We start from the raw sequence: 15734 nt of genomic DNA on the forward strand, positions 1-15734 counted from the left end.
TTCCTAGGGCTATTGCCTCTCAGATGTAAGAAGGAAGAGATACATAAAAATAGATAGAAGAGAGAGAGAGATTATTTGGGTACGTGTGGTTCAATATAAGAGAGACCGTTTGGGCACGTGTGGTAGACTTTACACACGATCCCTATGGAACCACACATACACACGCGTATGTGTGGTGCAGCGAGGAGAATAACCACCAATGCCCGGGTATTTGTGGTGCAAAGTGCCATTTGAAGCGGTGAAATTTAGACGTCTCTCTCGCGCGCGTATGTTTTGGTATAGGTATCGATCGGCCAGCTAGTTTGTTTTCAATTTTGACAGAACGAACGATACCGTTGTTTTCCTTTTTTGAGGATCCAGTTTGTACCTCGATGTCCTGATTTTGTGTCATGATAGATCTTCATCCATATAATCGAAGTAAGTGCATAATATAATTTTCTCCTTTTATTTGGAGTGCTATTATTAGTATTGCGACCCCATTTTGCGGAGTAGCGTTTGACTAGTATCTACACGGACGAGTCCTGGGCTCCGGCCCGCGAAGCAGCCGGGCCGGAGCTCCCTGGTTAGGTATAGCGGAGGGAGGCAGTAGACCTAACTTAAGTATGACGGAGGGCCCCAAGTCTGCGCACCTAACGATTGAGTTAAGATTTAACATGAATTTCTTTGTATTTCACAAGATCTTTCCTTTATTAATGTTCCTTATATTATCATGATTATTAAGTGTATGAAATATCTTGTACAAATTTGAAAGAAATACCGGGTAGGCCTATAGGATTTCCTTGCATTGGCGGCAGAAGCCAAAAAAGATTAGGGGGGTCTACCTGAAATTTTGTGATGGACACATGTAAAAAATTTGAGAACCACAAAAAAAAGTCATCAACCTAAATTTTAGGAGGGGAAAAGATACATTTTAAGGGGGTCCACCAGAATTTGGGGGGGGGGACGACGAAGAAAACAAAATTGACAAACAAAAAAAAGAAAAAAGGTTATCAACTAAAAATTTAGGGGGGGCTGTCCCCTCCCCCGTCTATGTTTTCTTGGAAAAAAACTCAGTCATTTACAGATTGAAGCAAAACATGGTACAGTACCTCATGTCTGCGCACCCATTCACTTTGCACGTGATTTAGAGATTTTGATGAAAATGGCTGCATTATGAGGCTGTCAAATGGCCTGCTGCATGAAAGGGTCTTTCGTAGAACCGTTCTACGTAAGAAGGAAATATTGCTCGACTGTTTCATAAAGCCATTTTTGGGGATACGAAGAATGGTCCTTGGAAAGACACCTCAAGGCATGATCTTATTTAGACACTGCCCGCCACCATCAGCATTGAGAGAAAATGCAATTATGGCAAGCCACACTGACATATCACCTTTAAAAATATTGGGGGTCATTCGATTGCAGTCTGATGCATTTTATCTTTGATGGCAGCAAGTCATATGGCGGGCATCAATTTTAAGGCATGTGTTTTTATCCTGGGTAATCTAGGCCCAAATGATTTATTTAAAATCTGTTTTAATAGTAGAGCGGATAAGCTCAAAAAAATCACAACAATTGTGCAAATTTTGACTAAAGCATGACACTTTTACAAGTATTGGTATATGCCATAAGATTTATTTTAAAGATGGGAGGTAAATTTTCGATGCCATTTTCGGCCGTTGCCATGGCAACTGATTAATTTCTCAAAAATGGCATACATTCCTATGTATTAAAAATATACATATAAATTACCAAAATTATTATTTTCAAGCTCCCAATTGAATACATATAAAATTTAGAAATATTCAAGATCAACAAATTGGTTTAATGCCATGGCAACGGCTTGTTTTCCCCCAGAAAAATAAAAATTTTGATTAAAAACATAGTAGAACATGATTTATCTTTAATTTCCCCTAATTTTAAAGTGTTAAACAAACATAATTTTGTTGCTAAATCTCAAGCTATTGCCATGGCAACCTAATTAACATGTAATTTACAAAAATAACATGGTTGGCAAGACAATGGACAGGTGGAAAATACGATTGGAAATGACTGAATCTGTATGCGTAAGTTTTGACCCTCTCTTTTGACCAAATAATACAAAAAGTGTTCTGCATGAGTTCTTTTTAAAGATAAAACATCTTGTTTACTTGGTAATACTTGAATTTAATTTAAAAAAAAACAATGTTGCAAATACCCTGTTGCCATGGCAACAACATATTTCCCATTAGAAAGGTAAAAAGATTGATAAAATGTGGAATACTTGTATGATCATCATTCCATTTTCAATAATTTTAAGGTTGTAATCAAGATATGATTGTGACTAAATTTATGAATTTAACATCTTGAGCCATTGCCATGGCAACCAGATAACATCTAATTAAAAAAACAATAGGGATGACATGGTTATGGATAGGTGAAAAATACAATAAAAATTAACTTATATGTACATGCATGAGGTTTTGCCTAATCAATTAATTTAGGGGAAATAATACAGTGAGTGTTCTGCATGAACTAATTAAAATTAATCCGTTGCCATGGCAACTGCCGAAAATGGCGTCAAAAAATTTACCTCCCCTCTTTAAAATGATTCTTACGGCATATACCAATACTTGTGAAAGTTTCATGCCTTAGTCATAATTGCACAATTGTTCAGCTTATCCGCTCTACTATAATTATGTCAACAAAGCAAATACAATACTAAGTAGGTCTGACCCTCGAACTGCTTCGTGAATCGTTTTGAAGATGAATTTATAGATAAAAATCAATATTTAACAAATGCTGAAATTTAATACTTGATTATAAATAATAATTAATATGATTATTTATAATCACATGTTAAACTTGAGTATTTGTTAATAATACATGATTATAAATAATTATTATTACAATGATTATTTGTAATCACGTATTAAATTTCAGTATTGTTTAAATAAGTTTTATATTTAAATTGTTCTTCAAAACAGCATTTTGTCACATCGCTAATCGAATGTACGTCATAACGAAGCGGTTCAAGGGTCTGGCCTAGTGTATCTGCTTTGTTGACGGGATCTAGACGAGATCGGTCTGGTAAGAAACTTCTCATTTTTTTACATTCATTAATGAAATAATTTTATACCTTCATACGTATTAGGTGTTTGAAGGTTCAAATATCAATAAAAAAATCACACTTATAAACCAATTTCACCCTGTAAATAAGGATTTCCTAAGGAAATCCATCCAGCTGTGGAGTTCTTGCTTATGCGTGTATGGAAAGAGTTTCAAGGCTCCATGATGAAGAAGTATATGCCAAAATATTGAAAAATATGTAGTCATCAAGGCTAATCCAGTCTTCGCCAAAGGGGGGGGGGGCGGAATCTTGTTTCAGCCATATTTTACCCGATCGACCACTTGAAGAAGATATTTGTGTCTTTCTTTGAAGGGGTAGTCCTAATAGTCAATTAGCTTTATTATAAATCAACATAAATAAATAAAATCATAATCCTTATTCATATGATGCAAGAGCGAAGCGCAAGCTAGATTTTTTGGAAATTTTATATATTTTCCTGAAATTTAAACAATGTGGGTTATGTTTGTTAGCCTGAAAATGATGTGTATTCAACTAAATAATTACTATGACCATGAAGCGCGCGCAAAAATGAACTGATAGGAAAGGTACCTGTTAAAGGCTGCTTGCAGTTAGCCATGAAGTTGTTACACATTTAAACAATTAAATGATGCAAGCACGAATCACGAGCTGAAATTTTCACCTAAAGAATGGAAATTCTAAGCACTTTTTTATACGCCCGTCTTGACAGGACGTATTACGGTATCACGCTCGGTGTCCGTCCGTCTGTCTGTCCGTCCGTTAACTTTTCCTTGTAAACGTGATTACTTCAGTTTAACTTAACCTAGGCTCATATAATTTGTGTGTATGATACTAGCATGGATCCAAGCAAGCCCATTGATTTTGAGGTCAAAAGGTCAAAGGTCAAGGTCACAGTGACCTATTTCATTGTACCCTTCTGCAGTCCTTGTAAACGTGATAATTTCAGTTAAGCTTAACCTAGGCTCATATCATTTGGGATGTATAATACTAGCATGGATCCAAGCAAGCCTAATGATTTTGAGGTCAAAAGGTCAAGGTCACAGTGACCTATTTTCATTGTACCCTTCTGCAGTCCTTGTAAACGTGATAACTTAAGTTGAAATTAACCTAGACTCATATAATTTGGTGTGTATGATACTAGCATTGATCCCAGGAAGCCTAATGATTTTGAGGTCAAAGGTGAAGTCGCCATCTTCCACTTTTCTTGCTTGACCAAAAGCTCTTTATGAAACCTAACTCCACAACTGTAAAGTCGCTTCTCAATCAAACGTTGATGGTAAATGGACTTTTGGGGATCTGCATGTTATGCTCCAGTCGGAGGTCACATGGTAAGGTCAAAGGTAATTTTCAGGTCAACGTTAAAGTTTACATGCAAGACTCTCTCATGCCACCTAATTCCGCAACTGTACGTAAGTCACCTTTCAATCAAACTTGGATGGTAGCTGAACCATGGGGACCTGCATGTTATGCTGCAGTCGGAGGTCACGTGGGAAGGTCAAAGTCATTTTCAGGTCAGCGTTAAAGTTTACATGCAAGACTCTCTTATAACACCTAACTCCGCAACTGTAAAGTCGCTTCTCAATCAAACTTGGTTGGTAGATGGACTTGGGGGACGTACATGTTATGCTGCTGTACATCATGTCAGAGGTCACATGGTAAGGTCAAAGGTCATTTTCAGGTCAACGTTAATGTTTGCATGCAAAATTCTCTTCTGACACCTAACTTGAGGAATTGTCATCATAACTTTACAAGTTTATGGATCTTGTTCATGAAACTTGGACATAAGACAACCATGTTACCCTGAATATCATGTTCCAGTTTTAGGTCACATGACCAAGGTCAAATGTCACTTCAGGTCAACGAAATTTGGCAATGTTGGGGATATTTGAGGAACTGTCATCATAACTTCAAAACTATATGGATCCGGCTAGTTCATGAAACTTGGATAGAACAGCAATCAGGTACCCTTGAACATCCTGTGCAAGTTTCAGGTCACATGAGTAAGGTCAAAGGTCATTTAGGGTCTACAAACTTTGGTAATGTTGGGGATATTTGTGGAACTGTCATCATAACTTTAGAAGTTTATAGATCTAGTTCATGAAACTTGGACGTAAGAGCAGCAATATATCCTTGAAAACCCTGTGCACATTTCTGGAAAATGGCCAAGATCAAAGGTAATGCAAAGGTCAATGAACTCTGAAGAACTTTGAAGAAAAAAAACAAACTTAAAAGAGGGTAGGGTCATTTAGGGACAAAGAACGTTGGCCAAATTGGAGGTATCTGTCCAATTACCATCATAACTTTGAAAATTTATGGATCTTGTTCATGAAACTTGAACATGATAGTGATCAAATATCACTGAACATCCTGTGCAAGTTTCAGGTCACATGATTAAGGTCAAAGGTCATTTAGGGTCAATGAATTTGGGGTATTCGTTGAATTCCCATCATAACTTTGAAAATTTATGGATCTTGTTCATGAAACTTGAACATGATAGTAATCACGTATCACTGAACATCCCGTTCGAGTTTCAGGTCACATGGTCAAGGTCAAAGGTCATTTAGGGTCAATGAAATTTGGCCATATTGGGGGTATTTGTTTAATTACCATCATATCTCTGTAAGCGTATTTGTTTAGTTCATAAAACATGGGCATAAGAGTAACCAAGTATTACTGAACATAATGTACAAGTTTCAGGTCACATGACTAATAAGGTCAAAGGTCATTTAGTGTTTACAAACTTTGGTAATGTTGGGGATATTGTGGAACTGTCATCATAAATTTAGAAGTTTATGGATCTAGTTCATGAAACTTGGACATAAGAGCAGCAATGTATCCTTGAATACCCTGTGCACATTTCTGGAAAATGGCCAAGATCAAAGGTAATGCAAAGGTCAATGAACTCTGTCCATGTTGGGAGTATGTTTTGAATTGGCATCATAATTTAGAAAGTTTATGGATTTACCTCATGAAACATCAACATAAGGGTAGATAAACAGTGCAAACAATTGACCCTTGATCCGCTTCGCTTTGATATGACGTAGCTTTGATAAGCTATGTTACGAAGTGCTGATTTGAAGACAATTCATGAATTACAATTTTTTTTTTTAAATAATGAAATTTGAATATTGATTGAGAATAATTATAAGAATAAACCATAACTTCCCTGAAAAATCCTACAGTTTTCCAAATGCCTCATTTCGCAAGCCATAGGCCTGTTTGAAAGGGATCTGCTTATTCAAAAAGCTACATGTATGCACTAAATTTTTCATCATGCACAAAAAAACCCCTATAATTTCTTGTGCCTTAATTTAGTTTTAAGAATTCATATTATTAAAGAGACAAAATTGAAGCGACATAAACTGCGAACAGTTGATGGATTCTCTGCATTAATTTGTTCCTCACGCTGACACTGCTGTCATAGCTCCATGAAGAAATTGAACATTGAAATTGCATGCAATGAGTGGCACATGCAAAGATTTAAAGGCCCTTAATATACCATATATTTTACCTCTTGCATGTGTTGTGGCTGTGACATGTACGTGTACTTGTAAATTTTGCAATTGATTAGCATGATTGTGGTGAAACATTTGAACTATTTCACTTTTTTTTCATTTTTTGCAGCCCTGGTAGAAGTATTATCATCAGATGCATTAGAACCAGCTTTATTTCATCTTTGGTCTTCATACCATCATTCAGACTCTCAGCTGTACCATTATAGGTGGATTGAAAGATCAATATTTATGCAGTTAAAATGGTGATTACAAATTTATCACTTTTGGAAGGGATTTTTATAATTTTTTATTCTTATTAAATGTACATGAATGATAAGCTTGTTTGGATCTAGTTTACAATTTCAGCATATAGGGAAAAACGGGGTAAGTTGTGACCCTGTATTTTGCATGTTAGAATTGATATTGTAGAAATAAGTACCTTTATTCTGGGGTCATTTTATCTTTTATCTTTGAAATATTTTGTTTTATCTCTTAAAATGAAATTGGTATTCTGAGATGACATTTTATCTCTCAGATAAAATTTAACATTTCATCTTACGTAACAGCCCCTGTGTAGACATACCCATCGCATATCTGGGTATTGCAACGCAGATGATGTGCTTGCGCCCAAGCTACTTTGAAGAAAAAAAACAAACTTAAAAGAGGGTAGGGTCATTTAGGGACAAAGAACGTTGGCCAAATTGGAGGTATCTGTCCAATTACCATCATAACTTTAAAAATTTATGGATCTTGTTCATGAAACTTGAACATGATAGTGATCAAATATCACTGAACATCCTGTGCAAGTTTCAGGTCACATGATTAAGGTCAAAGGTCATTTAGGGTCAATGAATTTGGGGTATTCGTTGAATTCCCATCATAACTTTGAAAATTTATGGATCTTGTTCATGAAACTTGAACATGATAGTAATCACGTATCACTGAACATCCCGTTCGAGTTTCAGGTCACATGGTCAAGGTCAAAGGTCATTTAGGGTCAATGAAATTTGGCCATATTGGGGGTATTTGTTTAATTACCATCATATCTCTGTAAGCGTATTTGTTTAGTTCATAAAACATGGGCATAAGAGTAACCAAGTATTACTGAACATAATGTACAAGTTTCAGGTCACATGACTAATAAGGTCAAAGGTCATTTAGTGTTTACAAACTTTGGTAATGTTGGGGATATTGTGGAACTGTCATCATAAATTTAGAAGTTTATGGATCTAGTTCATGAAACTTGGACATAAGAGCAGCAATGTATCCTTGAATACCCTGTGCACATTTCTGGAAAATGGCCAAGATCAAAGGTAATGCAAAGGTCAATGAACTCTGTCCATGTTGGGAGTATGTTTTGAATTGGCATCATAATTTAGAAAGTTTATGGATTTACCTCATGAAACATCAACATAAGGGTAGATAAACAGTGCAAACAATTGACCCTTGAACCGCTTCGCTTTGATATGACGTAGCTTTGATAAGCTATGTTACGAAGTGCTGATTTGAAGACAATTCATGAATTACAATTTTTTTTTTTAAATAATGAAATTTGAATATTGATTGAGAATAATTATAAGAATAAACCATAACTTCCCTGAAAAATCCTACAGTTTTCCAAATGCCTCATTTCGCCAGCCATAGGCCTGTTTGAAAGGGATCCTGCTTATTCAAAAAGCTACATGTATGCACTAAATTTTTCATCATGCACAAAAAACCCTATAATTTCTTGTGCCTTAATTTAGTTTTAAGAATTCATATTATTAAAGAGACAAAATTGAAGCGACATAAACTGCGAACAGTTGATGGATTCTCTGCATTAATTTGTTCCTCACGCTGACACTGCTGTCATAGCTCCATGAAGAAATTGAACATTGAAATTGCATGCAATGAGTGGCACATGCAAAGATTTAAAGGCCCTTAATATACCATATATTTTACCTCTTGCATGTGTTGTGGCTGTGACATGTACGTGTACTTGTAAATTTTGCAATTGATTAGCATGATTGTGGTGAAACATTTGAACTATTTCACTTTTTTTTCATTTTTTGCAGCCCTGGTAGAAGTATTATCATCAGATGCATTAGAACCAGCTTTATTTCATCTTTGGTCTTCATACCATCATTCAGACTCTCAGCTGTACCATTATAGGTGGATTGAAAGATCAATATTTATGCAGTTAAAATGGTGATTACAAATTTATCACTTTTGGAAGGGATTTTTATAATTTTTTATTCTTATTAAATGTACATGAATGATAAGCTTGTTTGGATCTAGTTTACAATTTCAGCATATAGGGAAAAACGGGGTAAGTTGTGACCCTGTATTTTGCATGTTAGAATTGATATTGTAGAAATAAGTACCTTTATTCTGGGGTCATTTTATCTTTTATCTTTGAAATATTTTGTTTTATCTCTTAAAATGAAATTGGTATTCTGAGATGACATTTTATCTCTCAGATAAAATTTAACATTTCATCTTACGTAACAGCCCCTGTGTAGACATACCCATCGCATATCTGGGTATTGCAACGCAGATGATGTGCTTGCGCCCAAGCTACTTTGAAGAAAAAAAACAAACTTAAAAGAGGGTAGGGTCATTTAGGGACAAAGAACGTTGGCCAAATTGGAGGTATCTGTCCAATTACCATCATAACTTTAAAAATTTATGGATCTTGTTCATGAAACTTGAACATGATAGTGATCAAATATCACTGAACATCCTGTGCAAGTTTCAGGTCACATGATTAAGGTCAAAGGTCATTTAGGGTCAATGAATTTGGGGTATTCGTTGAATTCCCATCATAACTTTGAAAATTTATGGATCTTGTTCATGAAACTTGAACATGATAGTAATCACGTATCACTGAACATCCCGTTCGAGTTTCAGGTCACATGGTCGAGGTCAAAGGTCATTTAGGGTCAATGAAATTTGGCCATATTGGGTGTATTTGTTTAATTACCATCATATCTCTGTAAGCGTATTTGTTTAGTTCATAAAACATGGGCATAAGAGTAACCAAGTATTACTGAACATAATGTACAAGTTTCAGGTCACATGACTAATAAGGTCAAAGGTCATTTAGTGTTTACAAACTTTGGTAATGTTGGGGATATTGTGGAACTGTCATCATAAATTTAGAAGTTTATGGATCTAGTTCATGAAACTTGGACATAAGAGCAGCAATGTATCCTTGAATACCCTGTGCACATTTCTGGAAAATGGCCAAGATCAAAGGTAATGCAAAGGTCAATGAACTCTGTCCATGTTGGGAGTATGTTTTGAATTGGCATCATAATTTAGAAAGTTTATGGATTTACCTCATGAAACATCAACATAAGGGTAGATAAACAGTGCAAACAATTGACCCTTGATCCGCTTCGCTTTGATATGACGTAGCTTTGATAAGCTATGTTACGAAGTGCTGATTTGAAGACAATTCATGAATTACAATTTTTTTTTTAAATAATGAAATTTGAATATTGATTGAGAATAATTATAAGAATAAACCATAACTTCCCTGAAAAATCCTACAGTTTTCCAAATGCCTCATTTCGCCAGCCATAGGCCTGTTTGAAAGGGATCCTGCCTATTCAAAAAGCTACATGTATGCACTAAATTTTTCATCATGCACAAAAAAACCCCTATAATTTCTTGTGCCTTAATTTAGTTTTAAGAATTCATATTATTAAAGAGACAAAATTGAAGCGACATAAACTGCGAACAGTTGATGGATTCTCTGCATTAATTTGTTCCTCACACTGACACTGCTGTCATAGCTCCATGAAGAAATTGAACATTGAAATTGCATGCAATGAGTGGCACATGCGAAGATTTAAAGGCCCTTAATATACCATATATTTTACCTCTTGCATGTGCTGTGGCTGTGACATGTACGTGTACTTGTAAATTTTGCAATTGATTAGCATGATTGTGGTGAAACATTTGAACTATTTCACTTTTTTTTCATTTTCTGCAGCCCTGGTAGAAGTATTATCATCAGATGCATTAGAACCAGCTTTATTTCATCTTTGGTCTTCATACCATCATTCAGACTCTCAGCTGTACCATTATAGGTGGATTGGAAGATCAATATCATGCAGTTAAAATGGTGATTACAAATTTATCAATTTTGGAAGGGATTTTTATTATTCTATTATTCCTATTAAATGTACATGAATGATAAGCTTGTTTCGATCTAGTTTACAGTTTCAGCATATAGGGAAAAACGGGGTACTGTATTTTGCATGTTAGAATTGATATTGTAGAAATAAGTACCTTGGGCAGTATTCTGAGGTCATTTTATCTTTGAAATATTTTGTTATATCTCTTAAAATGAAATTGGTATTCTGAGATGACATTATATCTCTCAGATAAAATTTAACGTTTCATCTTACGTAACAGTCCCTGCGTAGACATACCCATCGCATATCTGGGTATTGCAACGCAGATGATGTGCTTGCGCCCAAGCTACTTTGAAGAAAAAAAACAAGCTTAAAAGAGGGTAGGGTCATTTAGGGACAAAGGACGTTGGCCAAATTGGAGGTATCTGTCCAATTACCATCATAACTTTGAAAATTTATGGATCTTGTTCATGAAACTTGAACATGATAGTAATCAAGTATCACGAACATCCTGTGCAAGTTTCAGGTCACATGATTAAGGTCAAAGGTCATTTAGGGTCAATGAATTTGGGGTATTCGTTGAATTCCCATCATATCTCTGTAAGTGTATTTGTTTAGTTCATAAAACATCGACATAAGATTAACCAAGTATTACTGAACATATTGTGCAAGTTTCAGGTCACATGACTAATAAGGTCAAAGGTCATTTAGGGTTTACAAACTTTGGTAATGTTGGGGATATTTGTGGAAGTGTCATCATAACTTTAGAAGTTTATGAATCTAGTTCATGAAACTTGGACATAAGAGCAGCAATGTATCCTTGAATACCCTGTGCACATTTCTGGAAAATGGCCAAGATCAAAGGTAATGCAAAGGTCAATGAACTCTGTCCATGTTGGGAGTATGTTTTGAATTGGCATCATAATTTAGAAAGTTTATGGATTTACCTCATGAAACATCAACATAAGGGTAGATAAACAGTGCAAACAATTGACCCTTGAACCGCTTCGCTTTGATATGACGTAGCTTTGATAAGCTATGTTACGAAGTGCTGATTTGAAGACAATTCATGAATTACAATTTTTTTTTTAAATAATGAAATTTGAATATTGATTGAGAATAATTATAAGAATAAACCATAACTTCCCTGAAAAATCCTACAGTTTTCCAAATGCCTCATTTCGCCAGCCATAGGCCTGTTTGAAAGGGATCCTGCCTATTCAAAAAGCTACATGTATGCACTAAATTTTTCATCATGCACAAAAAACCCCTATAATTTCTTGTGCCTTAATTTAGTTTTAAGAATTCATATTATTAAAGAGACAAAATTGAAGCGACATAAACTGCGAACAGTTGATGGATTCTCTGCATTAATTTGTTCCTCACGCTGACACTGCTGTCATAGCTCCATGAAGAAATTGAACATTGAAATTGCATGCAATGAGTGGCACATGCAAAGATTTAAAGGCCCTTAATATACCATATATTTTACCTCTTGCATGTGTTGTGGCTGTGACATGTACGTGTACTTGTAAATTTTGCAATTGATTAGCATGATTGTGGTGAAACATTTGAACTATTTCACTTTTTTTTCATTTTTTGCAGCCCTGGTAGAAGTATTATCATCAGATGCATTAGAACCAGCTTTATTTCATCTTTGGTCTTCATACCATCATACAGACTCTCAGCTGTACCATTATAGGTGGATTGAAAGATCAATATTCATGCAGTTAAAATGGTGATTACAAATTTATCACTTTTGGAAGGGATTTTTATTATTCTTATTAAATGTACATGAATGATAAGCTTGTTTGGATCTAGTTTACAATTTCAGCATATAGGGAAAAACGGGGTAAGTTGTGACCCTGTATTTTGCATGTTAGAATTAATATTGTAGAAATAAGTACCTTGGGCAGTATTCTGAGGTCATTTTATCTTTTATCTTTGAAATATTTTGTTTTATCTCTTAAAATGAAATTGGTATTCTGAGATGACATTATATCTCTCAGATAAAATTTAACATTTCATCTTACGTAACAGTCCCTGCGTAGACATACCCATCGCATATCTGGGTATTGCAACGCGGATGATGTGCTTACGCCCAAGCTACTTTGAAGAAAAAAAAAATTAAAAAGAGGGTAGGGTCATTTAGGGACAAAGAACGTTGGCCAAATTGGAGGTATCTGTTTAATTACCATCATAACTTTGAAAATTTATGGATCTTGTTCATGAAACTTGAACATGATAGTAATCAAGTATCACTAAACATCCCGTCCGAGTTTCAGGTCACTTGGTCAAGGTCAAAGGTCATTTAAGGTCAATGAACTTTTGCCATATTGGGGGTATTTGTTGAATTACCATCATATCTCTGTAAGTGTATTTGTTTAGTTCATAAAACATGGACATAAGAGTAACCAAGTATCACTGAACATCTTGTGCGTGTTTCAGGTCACATGATCAAAATCAAAGGTAATTTTTGGTCATTGAACTTTGGCCATCTTAGAGGTAATTGTTAGATCGCTGTCGTAACTTTAAAAGTTAATATATAGTGTGTACCAAAACAAGTTTACACTTAGAAAAAATCTTGTGAAGTCATACATTTGTAATATCCAGAAGATTTTTCATCATTTTAACATTGGTACATTTTAATTTAAGCAAATGATGATAAAACTGTCAAAAATATTTCCGCTTGAGTGAGCACCACTTACTTTTGAAAAGTTAGTGAAAAATGATTTGCGCAGAACTTTGAAATAGTTCTGCGAATAAAAGTAGACCTTAATCATGAATAACACGTGGAATTTAGCTAGTAAAATTGATTTGAAGATATATTTTACCTGTTTAACTTGTTTCTTTACCCAAACCATTTTGAGGAATGCATTGCGCCCCACTCCACTCCACACAACGAGGCCATCGGGACGATATTTGCTTTACACTGAGGTGTGATTTACATGAAATGGCTTGGGCTTGATATTCATTTTGTTAATCATTGCCAAGTTTGGAAAAAGTGTGCAGAAACAAGTATTAAATAAAAATGAAATGATAAAAAAATGCTAGAGATGTCTGATATAAACTTTGGTTCAGATTCAGTTATGTCCTCAGATCCAGCAGGCACAAAAAGGTAAAAAGTTGTGTATACTAAGTGTTAAAATTTCAATTTGGGTGGCAAAATTGTTAGAAAATGCTTGAATTCAATTGATTAAAAGTGCAAGGGAAATATGTGAAAAATGTTTCGCAGGTTAAGTTTGATTTCAACCTTTCCTCTTGACACAGCGTACAAATGGCCATTTCTGCGCGAACTGATTTCTGCGAGCTTTTCAAAAATGGACAGTGCTCACTCAAGTGTAACATTCTGTCAAAACTTACTTTCATTGGATAGATGAGACTCAAACCGTGGATTGTTCGTGAAAATATTACCCACATGTTGTATATATTTTTTTTGATATACACTGTAGTGTATAAAATGTGGATATAGGGGTAATCAAGTATCACTGACACATTTTAGGTCACATGATCAAGGTCAAATGTCAATGAACGTAAGAATTGTATCATATTATATTGCCCCCCCCCTCCTCCTCCAGACCTCAAGACCTCCGCAGAAGTCCAGTTTTATTAGGGTGAAGAATGTTTGCTCTTTTGTGCATGTAATTATGTAGAAAAGGTTATTTTTTTCCTCTTCTGTTAATTTTTGCAGATGCTGTAAGTAGAAATGGAAGGTGTCCATCCCTCTGAACTGCCTTATACCTGCCTGCACCCAGTCATCTTGGCGTCTACATGCTCAAATATTTTTAATAAGAAATTTCCTGTCGACCTCCTTTCATAGCGCTATTGGAACCTGCTCCCTACCAGTCTTACATCCAACAGATAGGAAAAATAAAGGGGAAGTACCTTTAAATTTTAAATACTTCTCTGTGATGCAGCTTTCTCCTCTACTGCTCCAAGGCCATGGAATTAGCTCCTTCCTCTTCAAATCGTCAAAAACCTTGGATCAAGTCAATTCGTGATCATCTTTGCTCTGGACTTGGAACAGAACTGTCACTGCCTGGTAATTTTTAAACATTTTTAATGTCCTGCGCTGACTAGGATGGCATCTCAAAGCGCTTTGTATCTCACAAAAAAGGTGTTGTGTAAATGTAAATAGACATTGAGGTCAAGCATAGGGGTAGCCACAGATGTGGCCTTTGGATTACTTTTCAACAAAGCTGAAAAATTCATCAAATTAGGACAAGGGATAATAAAGTAATAAATGACATTCTAAGTTCTGCATTATTTTGGTGAAAAAGCTCTGAGCTTTATCAGTGTTGTAGTCAAGGCATAAACCTACAAGGCCAAGGCAAAGGCTTTAATATTCAAGGCCAAGGCTTCAATACCCAAGTCCAAGGTAATAAATAAAAAAGTTATTGAATTTTTAATTGTAACAGAGCCTGATCAGTTCCTGAAAGATGGACTTGTAAAGATTTATTGAAATTTGTCATTTATGTGTACTATGGTTCATTACAAAGAGTATCACTTAAATTATGTTAATAGAATTTTGTTGCCATGGCTACCCACTAAAGATAGAATACATTAAATATTCAATGTCACGGTCGGACAGAATAGAAATGGGTTTCTACACTTGTCAGTGATCTTTTGTTGTCCGTCTAAACGAAACAATGCTGCCAATTCATTTTCATTGCAGATGTTAATCTAATATTAAAGGGGTGGTCCAGGCTGAAAATATTTATGTCTGAATACACAGAGTAGAATTCACTTAGCAAAACACTAAAAATTTCATCAAAATCGGATAACAAATAATAAAGTTATTGCAGTTTAAAGTTTAGCAATATTTTGTGAAAACAGTTGTAATGAATATTCATTAGGCGAGCTGATGATGTCACATCTCCACTTTCCGTTTTCTTATGTTATTACATAAAATCATATTTTTTTTCATTATTTCATACTTGTGTGAATAATATGTCTCCCTCATAATGAAATAAGTTGCAGCCATAAATATCTAATGCACTAAATCAGTTGTCAATCCAATTTTTCTAGTTCTTAGAGGAAAAAATTTGAATA

General features: G+C 35.1%; 1 long non-coding RNA gene across 6 annotated transcripts; it reads left to right on the plus strand.

Annotated features, from left to right (window-relative positions):
* Nucleotides 1-82: 82 nt before the first annotated feature.
* LOC121410866 lies at nucleotides 83-14479 on the plus strand. Of its 6 annotated transcripts, none has more exons than XR_005969390.1 (7): nucleotides 83-417; nucleotides 2943-3045; nucleotides 6689-6821; nucleotides 8613-8745; nucleotides 10538-10669; nucleotides 12288-12420; nucleotides 14374-14479. It is a non-coding gene; the product is annotated as an uncharacterized LOC121410866 (long non-coding RNA). The 6 variants fall into 6 exon arrangements; XR_005969386.1 differs by having other exon boundaries at nucleotides 10538-10634; XR_005969389.1 differs by having other exon boundaries at nucleotides 10538-10634; nucleotides 12288-12384.
* Nucleotides 14480-15734: the final 1255 nt, after the last annotated feature.

The sequence above is a fragment of the Lytechinus variegatus genome, chromosome 3, assembly GCF_018143015.1.
Source record: "Lytechinus variegatus isolate NC3 chromosome 3, Lvar_3.0, whole genome shotgun sequence".
NCBI lineage: Eukaryota > Metazoa > Echinodermata > Echinoidea > Temnopleuroida > Toxopneustidae > Lytechinus > Lytechinus variegatus.